Raw genomic sequence first — 14,926 nt, 5'->3', positions numbered from 1 at the left:
GCTGCATGTCTGTCAGAATTATTCCTGATGTTTTTGCTGCCTGCTTTCACAGTCAATTTACAATTACCAGCTATACCAAGAAACATCAAAATACCATCAAAAATTACATTATGGTGTATGATAAAGCAATAAAACAAGGTTGACCTACAGAAGCTGGCCTCCTGTGAGTTGCATCTCTAGCACAGGCACATAAATACAGTAGAAGAGAACAAGAGAATGGATTCCCTGTAAGTCTGAAGAGAATAAAAGCCTTTCGAAAATGCAACTTTTTTTCAGCAAAAACAGACCCTTTTTTTTTTTTTGTCTTTTTACATTAGTTTTTTATCAGTCTAAAGCAGGCCTGCTGTTATGCCCCACAGGAAGAAGGTTTTGGAAATAAGTCCAACACTTGCCCAAGTGCTTTCTGTGTAAAGTTTGCACATTCTTCTTATGTCTGTTTGTCCTTGTATATCTGGAGTAGTTAAATGAAGAGATGAAGGCATCAGATAGAAATGTGACATCATCCACCATTAACAGAGCACGCTGTCTTCAAGAGGCTGTTGCCCAAGGAGGAAGCATTTTATCCAAATTTGCGCTGCTGATCATTCATTCATACCCACTTATTCCAATTAAGTTTCATCAGTGTGTGTGGGTGGGGGGGGGGGGGGGGGGGGGACAAGAGCCTATCCCAGTGGTCATTGGATGAAAGGCAGGGGGTACCCTGGCTAGGCTGCCAATTTATCACAGGGCTGACATATGGACAGACACATCCATACCTACGGCCAATTTAGAGTCACCAGTTCATCTGACCTGAATGTGTTTGGATGTAAGAGGAAGCTGGAGCACCTTTAAGGAACCCACTCAAACATGGGCAGAACATGCAACCTCCACACAGGAAGGACCAGGTGGGACTCAAACCAAAGACCTTATCACTGTGAGGCAACAGTGATAACTACTAAACCACTGTGCTGCCAATCAGTTGAGTTGCAATTTTTTGTCGCACTGTTGTATGCCAGTTTTTGATTGATGACTTCCTCCTTGGTTGATGGTGTTTTGGTGATTAAGTGCTGCCTCACTGGTGGATAATGTCACATTTCTATCAGATTCATCAGTTCCGTAGTTGTGTTCCTGAGGATTTTGTTGTTTTTTTTTTTTTTTTTGGACCTTTTGAAAAAAATGTTCATTAAGTCCTGAGCCTCCTCCCTGAGTGATGTAAGGTGTGTATGGTCCTAAGCTTCTTATATTTTTGTATAATTATTTGTGATACCATGAGTCTTTTAGAGATGACGCCTATGGAGGAACCTGATTTGTGTGCATCCAAAACTGTATTCCAGAAACCTTAGCTTAGTTATAAAGAGTCTTCTTTTGACTATTATAGGGGAGGTGATGGTCTAGTGGTTAAGCATTGGTTTTGAGAGAAGAGAATCCTTGGTTCAAATCCCAGCCTGACCAGAAAACTATGAAGGGCTCTTGGACAAGGTCCTTAATCCCCTATAGTTCCCCACAGATAGGAATTTAATTTCAGATCAAAGTTGTTTCAATTAGTCTTTTAGAAGATTTCCTGTCATATTCTACAGTTTTCTTGAATCTTCCATGGGAAATTTATGCTGCTTAAAGAGGCAGTTTACTCAATGTGTATAAACTGAAATACTGACAATGTGAAAGAAAATTACAATAAATCTATACTGTAAGTCAGGATGCATGTAAACTTAGTCCACTCATGTTTACTTACAGTTGTATGCAATAGCTTGGGCACCCCTGATAATTTTCATGATCTTCCTTTATAAATCATTGGTTTTCTGAATCAGAATTTTCAGTTAAATATATCATATAACAGTCAAACACCCTGATATTTGAGAAGTGAAATGAAGTTTCTAGTATTTACAGAAAGTGCGCAATAATTATTTAAACAAAATTGGGCAGGTGCATAAATATGGGCACCCTTGACATTTTATTGATTTGAATGCATTTAGCACTAATTATTGGAACACAAAATTGGTTTGGTAAACTCACTGACCCTTGATCATCTTAAATATGATCGATCTGTCTTTATTAATTGGCTATGTACCACAGGCTTTTAAGGTGGCAGTAATTAAACCATTACTTAAAAAGCCATCACCCAGCTATCTTAGCTAATTATAGGCCAATCTCCAACCTTCCTTTTCTCTCAAAAATTCTTGAAAGGGTAGTTGTAAAATCAAATCAAATCAATTTTATTTATATAGCGCCAAATCACAACAAACAGTTGCCCCAAGGCGCTTTATATTGTAAGGCAAAGCCATACAATAATTACGGAAACCCCCCCCCCCTGTGAGCAAGCACTTGGTGACAGTGGGAAGGAAAAACTCCCTTTTAACAGGAAGAAACCTCCAGCAGAACCAGGGTCAGGGAGGGGCAGTCTTCTGCTGGGACTGGTTGGGGCTGAGGGAGAGAACCAGGAAAAAGACATACTGTGGAAGAGAGCAGAGATCAATCACTAATGATTAAATGCAGAGTGGTGCATACAGAGCAAAAAGAGAACGAAACACTCAGTGCATCATGGGAACCCCCCAGCAGTCTAAGTCTATAGCAGCATAACTAAGGGATGGTTCAGGGTCACCTGATCCAGCCCTAACTATAAACTTTAGCAAAAAGGAAAGTTTTAAGCCTAATCTTAAAAGTAGAGAGGGTGTCTGTCTCCCTGATCCGAATTGGGAGCTGGTTCCAGAGGAGAGGAGCCTGAAAGCTGAAGGCTCTGTCTCCCATTCTACTCTTACAAACCCTAGGAACTACAAGTAAGCCTGCAGTCTGAGAGCGAAGCGCTCTATTGGGGTGATATGGTACTATGAGGTCCCTAAGATAAGATGGGACCTGATTATTCAAAACCTTATAAGTAAGAAGAAGAATTTTAAATTCTATTCTGGAATTAACAGGAAGCCAATGAAGAGAGGCCAATATGGGTGAAATATGCTCTCTCCTTCTAGTCCATGTCAGTACTCTAGCTGCAGCATTTTTAATTAACTGAAGGCTTTTCAGGGAACTTTTAGGACAACCTGATAATAATGAATTACAATAGTCCAGCCTAGAGGAAATAAATGCATGAATTAGTTTTTCAGCATCACTCTGAGACAAGACCTTTCTAATTTTAGAGATATTGCGCAAATGCAAAAAAGCAGTCCTACATATTTGTTTAATATGCGCATTGAATGGCATATCCTGATCAAAAATGACTCCAAGATTTCTCACAGTATTACTAGAGGTCAGGGTAATGCCATCCAGAGTAAGGATCTGGTTAGACACCATGTTTCTAAGATTTGTGGGGCCAAGTACAACAACTGCAGTTTTATCTGAGTTTAAAAGCAGGAAATTAAAGGTCATCCATGTCTTTATGTCTGTAAGACAATCCTGCAGTTTAGCTAATTGGAGTGTGTCCTCTGGCTTCATGGATAGATAAAGCTGAGTATCATCTGCGTAACAATGAAAATTTAAGCAATGCTGTCTAATAATACTGCCTAAGGGAAGCATGTATAAAGTGAATAAAATTGGTCCTAGCACAGAACCTTGTGGAACTCCATAATTAACCTTAGTCTGTGAAGAGGATTCCCCATTTACATGAACAAATTGTAATCTATTAGATAAATATGATTCAAACCACCGCAGCGCAATGCCTTTAATACCTATGGCATGCTCTAATCTCTGTAATAAAATTTTATGGTCAACAGTATCAAAAGCAGCACTGAGGTCTAACAGAACAAGCACAGAGATGAGTCCACTGTCTGAGGCCATAAGAAGATCATTTGTAACCTTCACTAATGCTGTTTCTGTACTATGATAAATTCTAAACCCTGACTGAAACTCTTCAAATAGACCATTCCTCCACAGATGATCAGTTAGCTGTTTTACAACTACCCTTTCAAGAATTTTTGAGAGAAAAGGAAGGTTGGAGATTGGCCTATAATTAGCTAAGATAGCTGGGTCAAGTGATGGCTTTTTAAGTAATGGTTTAATTACTGCCACCTTAAAAGCCTGTGGTACATAGCCAACTAATAAAGACAGATTGATCATATTTAAGATCGAAGCATTAATTAATGGTAGGGCTTCATTGAGCAGCCTGGTAGGAATGGGGTCTAATAGACATGTTGATGGTTTGGAGGAAGTAACTATTGAAAATAACTCAGACAGAACAATCTGAGAGAATGTGTCTAACCAAATACCGGCATCACTGAAAGCAGCCAAAGAGAACGATATGTCTTTGGGATGATTATGAGTAATTTTTTCTCTAATAGTTAAAATTTTATTAGCAAAGAAAGTCATGAAGTCATTACTAGTTAAAGTTAAAGGAATACTCGGCTCAATAGAGCTCTGACTCTGTCAGCCTGGCTACAGTGCTGAAAAGAAACCTGGGGTTGTTCTTATTTTCTTCAATTAGTGATGAGTAGTAAGATGTCCTAGCTTTACGGAGGGCTTTTTTATAGAGCAACAGACTCTTTTTCCAGGCTAAGTGAAGATCTTCTAAATTAGTGAGACGCCATTTCCTCTCCAACTTACGGGTTATCTGCTTTAAGCTGCGAGTTTGTGAGTTATACCACGGAGTCAGGCACTTCTGATTTAAGGCTCTCTTTTTCAGAGGAGCTACAGCATCCAAAGTTGTCCTCAATGAGGATATAAAACTATTGATGAGATAATCTATCTCACTCACAGAGTTTAGGAAGCTACTCTGCACTGTGTTGGTATATGGCATTGGAGAACATAAAGAAGGAATCATATCCTTAAACTTACTTACAGCGCTTTCTGAAAGACTTCTACTGTAATGAAACTTATTCCCCACTGCTGGGTAGTCCATCAGAGTAAATGTAAATGTTATTAAGAAATGATGAGACAGAAGGGGGTTTTCAGGGAATACTGTTAAGTCTTCAATTTCCATACCATAAGTCAGAACAAGATCTAAGGTATGATTAAAGTGGTGGGTGGACTCATTTACATTTTGAGCAAAGCCAATCGAGTCTAACAATAGATTAAATGCATTGTTGAGGCTGTCATTCTCAGCATCTATGTGGATGTTAAAATCGCCCACTATAATTATCTTATCTGAGCTAAGCACTAAGTCAGACAAAAGGTCCAAAAATTCACAGAGAAACTCACAGTAACGACCAGGTGGATGATAGATAACAACAAATAAAACTGGTTTTTGGGACTTCCAATTTGGATGGACAAGACTAAGAGACAAGCTTTCAAATGAATTAAAGCTCTGTCTGGGTTTTTAATTAATTAATAAGCTGGAGTGGTAGATTGCTGCTAATCCTCCGCCTCGGCCCGTGCTACGAGCGTTCTGGCAGTTAGTGTGACTTGTGGGTGTTGACTCATTTAAACTAACATATTCATCCTCCTGTAACCAGGTTTCTGTAAGGCAGAATAAATCAATATGTTGATCAATTATTATGTCATTTACTAACAGGGACTTAGAAAGAGATCTAATGTTTAATAGACCACATTTAACTGTTTTAGTCTGTGGTGCAGTTGAAGGTGCTATATTATTTTTTCTTTTTGAATTTTTATGCTTAAATTGATTTTTGCTGGTTATTGGTTGTCTGGGAGCAGGCACCGTCTCTATGGGGATGGGGTAATGAGGGGATGGCAGGGGGAGAGAAGCTGCAGAGAGGTGTGTAAGACTACAACTCTGCTTCCTGGTCCCAACCCTGTATAGTCACGGTTTGAAAGATTTAAGAAAATTGGCCAGATTTCTAGAAATGAGAGCTGCTCCATCCAAAGTGGGATGGATGCCGTCTCTCCTAACAAGACCAGGTTTTCCCCAGAAGCTTTGCCAATTATCTATGAAGCCCACCTCATTTTTTGGACACCACTCAGACAGCCAGCAATTCAGGGAGAACATGCGGCTAAACATGTCACTCCCGGTCCGATTGGGGAGGGGCCCAGAGAAAACTACAGAGTCCGACATTGTTTTTGCAAAGTTACACACGATTCAATGTTAATTTTAGTGACCTCCGTTTGGCGTAACCGGGTGTCATTACTGCCAACGTGAATTACAATCTTACCAAATTTACGCTTATCCTTAGCCAGCAGTTTCAAATTTAATTCGATGTCACCTGCTCTGGCCCCCGGAAGACATTTGACTATGGTTGCTGGTGTCGCTAACTTCACATTTCTCAAAACAGAGTCGCCAATAACCAGAGTTTGTTCCTCGGCGGGTGTGTCGCCGAGTGGGGAAAAACGGTTAGAGATATGAACGGCTTGGCGGTGTACACGGGGCTTCTGTTTAGGACTACGCTTCCTCCTCACAGTCACCCACTCGGCCTGCTTTCCCGGCTGCTCGGGATCTGCCAGAGGGGAACTAACGGCGGCTAAGCTACCTTGGTCCGCACCGACTACAGGGGCCTGGCTAGCTGTAGGATTTTCCAAGGTGCGGAGCCGAGTCTCCAATTCACCCAGCCTGGCCTCCAAAGCTACGAATAAGCTACACTTATTACAAGTACCATTACTGCTAAAGGAGGCCAAGGAATAACTAAACATTTCACACCCAGAGCAGAAAAGTGCGGGAGAGACAGGAGAAGCCACCATGCTAAACCGGCTAAGAGCTAGTAGCTGCGCTAAGCTAGCAGATTCCTAAAAACACACAAAGTGAATAATGTATTAATAATTAATAATAATTTAGAGGTGATTCAGCAGAGGAAGTGCTTTAGTTAAGGCACGTGAAGATTACACTGTGAAACAAATCGTTATCTAGTTAACTAGATCAATTAAACAGCTAACAGATACAGCAAAACACCGCTGTGCTCCGGAACAGGAAGTGATACAATACCGCAGTGAGAGCCAACCACCAGTAGAGGCCCAGCTAACTGATCATCTGCAGAGGAATGGTCTATTTGAAGAGTTTCAGTCAGGGTTTAGAATTCATCATAGTACAGAAACAGCATTAGTGAAGGTTACAAATGATCTTCTTATGGCCTCAGACAGTGGACTCATCTCTGTGCTTGTTCTGTTAGACCTCAGTGCTGCTTTTGATACTGTTGACCATAAAATTTTATTACAGAGATTAGAGCATGCCATAGGTATTAAAGGCACTGCGCTGCGGTGGTTTGAATCATATTTATCTAATAGATTATAATTTGTTCATGTAAATTGGGAATCGTCTTCACAGACTAAGGTTAATTATGGAGTTCCACAAGGTTCTGTGCTAGGACCAATTTTATTCACTTTATACATGCTTCCCTTAGGCAGTATTATTAGACAGCATTGCTTAAATTTTCATTGTTACGCAGATGATACCCAGCTTTATCTATCCATGAAGCCAGAGGAGACACACCAATTAGCTAAACTGCAGGATTGTCTTACAGACATAAAGACATGGATGACCTCTAATTTCGTGCTTTTAAACTCATAAAACTGAAGTTATTGTAATTGGCCCCACAAATCTTAGAAACATGGTGTCTAACCAGATCCTTACTCTGGATGGCATTACCCTGACCTCTAGTAATACTGTGAGAAATCTTGGAGTCATTTTTGATCAGGATATGTCATTCAATGCGCATATTAAACATATGTAGGACTGCTTTTTTGCATTTGCGCAATATCTCTAAAATTAGAAAGGTCTTGTCTCAGAGTGATGCTGAAAAACTAATTCATGCATTTATTTCCTCTAGGCTGGACTATTGTAATTCATTATTTTCAGGTTGTCCTAAAAGTTCCCTGAAAAGCCTTCAGTTAATTCAAAATGCTGCAGCTAGAGTACTGACAGGGACTAGGAGAGAGCATATTTCACCCATATTGGCCTCTCTTCATTGGCTTCCTGTTAATTCCAGAATAGAATTTAAAATTCTTCTTCTTACTTATAAGGTTTTGAATAATCAGGTCCCATCTTATCTTAGGGACCTCTTAGTACCATATCCGCCCAATAGAGCGCTTCGCTCTCAGACTGCAGGCTTACTTGTAGTTCCTAGGGTTTGTAAGAGTAGAATGGGAGGCAGAGCCTTCAGCTTTCAGGCTCCTCTCCTCTGGAACCAGCTCCCAATTCGGATCAGGGAGACAGACACCCTCTCTACTTTTAAGATTAGGCTTAAAACTTTCCTTTTTGCTAAAGCTTATAGTTAGGGCTGGATCAGGTGACCCTGAACCATCCCTTAGTTATGCTTCTATAGACTTAGACTGCTGGGGGGTTCCCATGATGCACTGAGTGTTTTGTTCTCTTTTTGCTCTGTATGCACCACTCTGCATTTAATCATTAGTGATTGATCTCTGCTCTCTTCCACAGCATGTCTTTTTCCTGGTTCTCTCCCTCAGCCCCAACCAGTCCCAGCAGAAGACTGCCCCTCCCTGAGCCTGGTTCTGCTGGAGGTTTCTTCCTGTTAAAAGGGAGTTTTTCCTTCCCAGTGTCACCAAGTGCTTGCTCACAGGGGGTCGTTTTGACCGTTGGGGTTTTTCCGTAATTATTGTATGGCTTTGCCTTACAATATAAAGCGCCTTGGGGCAACTGTTTGTTGTGATTTGGTGCTATATAAATAAAATTATTTTGATTTGATTTTGACCTCCTTACACAGGTGAATCCAATCATGAGAAAAGGTATTTAAGGTGGGCATTTGCAAGTGTTTCCCCTCTTTGCATTTCTTCTAATGAGTGGCAACATGGGAGCCTCTAAACAACTCTCAAATGACCTGAAAGCAAAGACTGTTCAACATCATGGTTTAGGGGAAGGATACAAAAAGCTATCTCAGAGATTTCAGCTGTCAGTTTCCAATGTGAGGAACACAGTGAGGAAATGGAAGACTGCAGGCACAGTACTATAGTTAAGGCCTGAAGTGGTAGGCCAAGAAAAATCTCATAAGCTCAAGCGAAGGATGTTGCGAACAGTCATAGTCAACCCACAGACCTGCTCCAAAGACCTACAACATGATCTTGCTGCAGATAGTGTCCCTGTGCATTGTTCAACTACATATACAGCGCACTTTGCACAAAGAGATGCTGTATGATGCTGTAATGCAGAGGAAGCCTTTTCTGCATACATGCCACAAAGAGAGTTGCCAAAGGTATGCTAAAGCACATTTGGACAAGCCAGCTTCATTTTGGAATAAGGTGCTGTGGACTGATGAAACTAAAACTGAGTTATTTAGACATAACAAGGGGTGGTATACATGGCTGAAAAAGAACACAGCATTCCAAGAAAAACACTTAGTACCTACAGTAAAATTTGGTGGGCCACATGGATTCCAGTCAGTATCAGCAGATTCTTGAGAACAATGTTCATGAATCTGTGACAAAGTTGAAGTTGCGCCAGGGCTGGATCTTTCAACAAGACAACGACCCTAAACAGTGCTCAAAATCTACTAAGGCATTCATGCAGAGGAACAAGTATAATGTTCAGGAATGGCCATCTCAGTTCCCAGACCTGAAAATTATTGAAAATCTGTGGTGTGATTTTAAGCGGGCTGTCCATGCTCGGAAACCAACAAACCTGAGATATTTTGTAAAGAAGAATGGTCCAAAATACCTTCAACCAGAATCCAGACTCTCATTGGAAGTTATAGGAAGCATTTAGAGGCTGTTATTTCTGCAAGAGGAGGATCTACTAAATATTGATGTATTTTTTTGTTGTTGTTGTTGGGGTGCCCAAATTTATGCACCTGCCTAATTTTGTTTAAAGAATTATTGCACACTTTCTGTACATCCTATAAACTTCATTTCACTTCTCAAATATCACAGTGTTTATCTGCAATATGATATATTTAACTGAAATTGTTGATCCAAACAACCAATGATTTCTAAAGGAAAATCATGGAAATCATCAGGGGTCCCAAACTTTTGCATACAACTGTACCTGCCTATACAATGGTTACACACACATTGTATATAAAAGTCTTAAAAGAAATGCAGTTTAAACAAGTGCAGATACAGTGTTCATGACATATGTCACAGAAGCTTAAAATTAACCATTTACAGTCTAAATTATGTTTATGGCAAAGTATTTTAGGACTGTGGAGATTTAACCTGCCAAAAAACTCACTTATACATATACCATGTACAACTTCAGTCTGTTGTCTGTTTGACATGCTTTTTTCCTCTTATTGCACATTTTATTTTACTTCCACATTTCATTTGCAATTTTTTTTTTTTACTGTGAATTATTCAGTGTTTAGAGTAGTGCAGCTCAAAGTCAAATTCCTTGTATTCTGTGGATACTTGGCGAATAAAAGCTATTCTGATTCTGATGTTTAAGGCGAAAGCCCAACAATATTTAACCATTAAAGGCTGAAAAGATTGATTTTCTATAAGACCTCTTTAAATTCCACTCCAGCTGAACGTTACCAATGAACATAACTGAACAGCAGAAGAGCGCATTAACAATTAAATCAAGTAAGTGAACATGTGTTTGTAGTTTCAGTCAGTACGTATGTGTTTTTCATCACTCCACGAATGCTTTCAGACCACAAACTGCTTCTGTTGTTGAGTTTCCTCTGCATGAACAAACAAATGGAAATTAATGACACTTTGCTCTGGTAACTGTTTCTCTGGGCCATGAACCTGGCAAAACCCAGGAAGATAACTGGACTGACAAGGCAAAATGAAACCTCATGCCTGTCACTGCTACGCTCCCCTACTTGTGTGCACATGCAATATTAAAACAGCCAACTCAAACTCATCGTTGCAAAACTCAGTTGTGTCCACATCATGATTACTGTGAGGTTAATTTTCATTGATTTATCTATTATTAAAGTTATTGATTATATCAACATTTTTGCCCAAAAACAATGTTGAGATATAAAGAAAGCACAAATTTTCTACAACAGAGTCCTTTAGGTTGAGGGAGCTACAGTAGTGTTCAGAATAATAGTAGTGCTATGTGACTAAAAAGATTAATCCAGGTTTTGAGTATATTTCTTATTGTTACATGAGAAACAAGGTACCAGTAGATTCAGTAGATTCTCACAAATTCAACAAGACCAAGCATTCATGATATGCACACTCTTAAGGCTATGAAATTGGGCTATTAGTAAAAAAAAAAAAAAAAAATAGAAAAAGGGGAGGGGGGATTAATCTTTTTAGTCACATAGCACTACTATTATTCAGAAGACTACTCGTACAACCAGTAGATGTGACTCAGCACCTCTTTTACAGAGTACAACATGGTTAAAACATACACAATTAATAATCAAATCTGGGAGATGTTACTGTAAATTTAACATGTCATTACAAATTTTAATTCAAGTTTAACCTGAAAAACAGCCTGTGACTCTTAACCAGTGTTGGATGTTGTGCCCTCTAAATTATACTTGGTTCTTAACTTTACCTTCTAAGGTACAAAATGGTAGTTTCTTCATATATATATATATATATATATATATATATATATATATATATATATATATATATATATATATATATTTCACACAGACAAAAATGTTGGTACCCCTATATTTTATGTACACATTTAATTATATGGTCAGAAGTAAATCCAAACAAAGCAATTTTGTTTAATCAAAATAATTTTTTTTTTAAATGTCCAAAGTTATTTGGCAACAAGAACAAAACAAAATGCTTTCATGAAATGAAATCAGAAATACTAACATAAAATGTATACTGGACAGAGTTGTTGGCACCCGTTGATGAATTTACAGTAAACTCATCACTTGTATTGCCATTTTTTTTTTTTTTTTTGGACAAGTCAGGGGACAATTTCATCAGTCACAGCCACAGACATCTATCACTTCTTCAGTTTTCCTGGGCATCTTCGCTCACTCGTCTCAGTCTTGCACAATCTCCCAGTTTTTGAGAACTGCCCCCTCCAGACAGATTTACCACACAGTAACATACGGTTTGTATTTATTGAAGATTGATGGAAATGAAGTCAAAGACAGATTCAGTGAATTGGAAATGTTGACGTGTCCTTCCCCTGATATACCGCCAACCACCAAAGACTTGTATTTACCTTGTAAAGTTAACACTCCTGTGGCCAGTCTCACGAGAACCTCACACTAATTTTACTTTTATAAGATGTGAAAGTAGCAGGTTCGAGGCTTAGCAAATTCATAATCTTAAAAATTCAGCCATCAACCAGTTCATAGCCTATTTCGATCGATTCAGGGGTACGTGTATTGATGTGGTCATATCTTTTATGTTAAATTTGATTCCCAGTTCATATCAGTAAATGGTTACACACCAAATTGAGATGCACCAAGTCAGGTCCAGGATCATGCGTGACGTGTGTGCTGTCTTGGGAGATGGATGATAAACAGCCACGCAGACCAAGTCCACCCCCATCTCTCCAAAATGAACCACCTATCTCCTGCAGCCAGGTGAAGTGTGGGTGTCCCCCTGGCCTTCGCCAGCCACTGGAGTCCTCAACACACACACACACACACACACACACACACACACACACACACACACACACACACACACACACACACACACACACACACACACACACACACACACACACACACACACACCTGTGTGCTGGATCATGCCCAGAGAAACACTATGTGGCCAAAATTCTAGACATTCAATCATTACCGTAAGTCACTGGTTAGTGTCCAAGTTTCTCAACAATGGAGAAGCACCAGGACCCTAAAGACTTGGACCTTTGTTGTCCTGCAACGGTATCAGACTTGCCAAACACCTGTGTCCGAGGGTCTCATGACTCAGTAAGTTATTCCCAGGCATCTCTTCATCTTAAAGGCCAAGGACCCAGAGACATGAGGGTCCACTCATTTTGCACATATCCCAGTCACCTTCAGATGACCTCAGTGCATGTCGACTTTTCAGTTATTCACGCTTATTTACTATAAATGCATAATCATAAAACTTTTATAAAACACAAGAACATTATTGTTTGTGTGCTGCAATGAAAAAATTTGAAGATTCTGAGTCATCCAGGTAGAAAGTACCTACAAGTGGAAGCTCCGGTTCTAATCTTCAGAGGCTTGTTTAATCAAAGGTGAGTAAATGGTGCCCCAGAGAGACATTAAGGATACTCAGTTGTATATGCCGATAGCTGCTGGAAATCCTGTCCACATAAAATCTTTACAGGACTGTCTTGCAGCAGTGAGAAGTTGGATGTCTAGCAACTTTCTGCTTTTGAACTCTGGTAAGACTGAAATGATGGTTCTTGGCCCAGCACGACATCGGCACCAATTTGATCAGCTGGCGCTTAGCCTAGGTTCATGTGTTATACATCATACTGACAAAGTGAGGAACCTTGGGGTAATCTTTGATCCTACGTTGTCCTTTGACCTCCACATTAGGGACATTACGAGGACTGTTTTCTTTCATCTGAGAAATATAGCAAAGATTTGCCCCATCCTGTCTATGGCTGATGCTGAGACTCTGATTCACGCATTTGTCTCTTCTAGATTGGATTATTGTAATGCTTTATTTTCTGGTCTGCCGCGGTCTAGCATTCGAGGACTTCAGTTGGTGCAGAATGCTGCTGCCAGAATTTTGACACAAAGTAGAAGGTTTGACCACATTACTCCCATTCTGGCATCCCTTCATTGGCTACCGGTTTCTGCCAGATTGGATTTTAAAGTTTTATTGTTGGTTTATAAAACTGTTCATGGACTGGCGCCTTCCTACTTGGCGGACTTGGTTAAGCCCTACGTACCTGCGAGGCCTTTGCGTTCGCAGGGCGCAGGGCTTCTGTGTGTTCCGAGGATGAACAAAAAGTCTGTGGGGTATAGAGCCTTTTCCTACCGTGGTCCCGCTCTTTGGAATGATCTACCTGCTGTTATTCGGCAGTCTGACACGGTGGAGATTTTTAAATCAAAACTGAAGACCCACTTTTTTAGACTGTCTTATCATTAATTTTTTAATCTGTTTGTGTTTGCTTTGTAATTTCTTTTTATTCTACTGTGTTTTATCTTTTAACTGTGCTTTTCTTGCTTTTAATTTTGAATTTAGATTAATTTGTGTTGTGAATTATGTGAAGCGCCTTGGTGCGACTTTGTCGTGATTTGGCGCTATATAAATTAATAAATTAAATTATAAATTATTAAGGATGAAACGACAGCACCAGACGATGCTGAATGATGGATGTCTGACCTCCAGCCCACTTCAGGGAAGGCGTTTTACATAAATTTGTCCTCCCTGTCCAAATTGTGCAAAATGTTTTCTAAAGTGCAGCACCTTATCTCAAGCAGTGCAGGAAAATAAAGCATTTTTTACTTCTGTACTGCTGCATGTCTGCATTGGCATGGAGAATGGAATTATGAGTAATCAAGTGAGACAGATGCTTTTTGACATACATTTTCATCCCTGAGGTGGTGGTAATTACATTTGTTTTCTGGTAATGTGATGAAGTACTGCCCCCTGTGGTAAGTGCGAAGGCAAACGGTTGTGCACTCTGTTCCAGACCTCAGTCGAGATGACGTCAGCATGCAGTAGCACAATAGTAAAAACAGGCTTCATGAAAGAGAGGATACTGTGCCAACATCCCTCTTTAGGAAAATTAAGGACAGTTCACACATTATCAAGGAGAACACAGCCAACCACACTACGTATAATGACTCTCCGGTGACATAGTAACGTCACCTCATTGTTCATCTGAACAATTTAAGTGGGGCAACCACATCTGTTAATTTTAGAATGAAGAAGAAAAAAAAAAAACACTGAGGTGAAACAGTTTTGAAAATTGAAAATTAAAGTCCATTTTGAAATAAAATTGTAGTTAAATCCATTGAAATGATAACAGAGCACCCAGTGACATTCCACATTCCAAACTAAATATGAATATTAAACATGTGGCAAGAAAATTGAGTCTTATGTTGAATTTTAAAGGTGTCTTATTTACTTATTTAAGTGCCACTGGATGTTGCACATTTTCAATTTTCAGGATGCAAACAAAGCTTCCCTCTTTTGCCACTCCACAGCCACCCCTCCTCTGCACCAAGCAAAAGGAACAGTAGTGGGAGCCTGGGTCATTCCATGTCAAATCAACTTGCTGGCATCTCTCAGGATTTTA

Source organism: Thalassophryne amazonica, chromosome 4 (genome assembly GCF_902500255.1).
Source record: "Thalassophryne amazonica chromosome 4, fThaAma1.1, whole genome shotgun sequence".
Lineage (NCBI taxonomy): Eukaryota > Metazoa > Chordata > Actinopteri > Batrachoidiformes > Batrachoididae > Thalassophryne > Thalassophryne amazonica.
Note: the sequence above shows the minus strand (reverse complement) of the source record.